Source organism: Penaeus monodon, chromosome 23 (assembly GCF_015228065.2).
Source record: "Penaeus monodon isolate SGIC_2016 chromosome 23, NSTDA_Pmon_1, whole genome shotgun sequence".
NCBI lineage: Eukaryota > Metazoa > Arthropoda > Malacostraca > Decapoda > Penaeidae > Penaeus > Penaeus monodon.
In genome coordinates, this window is record NC_051408.1 from 35,460,481 (window position 1) to 35,460,998 (window position 518).

Sequence of the window (518 nt, forward strand, 5' to 3'; positions counted from 1 at the left end):
AAAACTTTCCATCCTCTTTTCTCATCTTCGTTTTTGGATCCTTTTTCTCTCGTCTATATTTTATTCTCTTATTTCATGTTATCTCTTGGTTCCTTCGCGTCTTTCGTTTCCCTTCTTCACTCCTCTGATCTTCCTCATTGTTCATCATTCCTTTTTCCTTTTCTCCTAAATCTTCATTCCTTTCTCCGTCCCTCTCTTTCTCCGTCGCGATATCTTTCTCCATTTCCTTATTTCCTCCTACACTCCTCCCTTCCCTTCGTCCTATTCTTCATTGTCTCTCTCCCTTCCTCTTTTACTCGTCATCTCTCCCTTTTCCCGACTTTCCTACTCCTTCCCTTTATCCCATATTCATCTGTTACTTCTTATATTTCCTTTTATTCGCACAGAAATGTTTACATGAATTTTAGATGTTGAGAATATATATATAATCATGCCAGGTGTTATTGCCTCTGCCTTGTGAATTATAGATATGTTATAAATCTTTAATGAAGTTTAAACCATCAACAAGTGCGAGATAC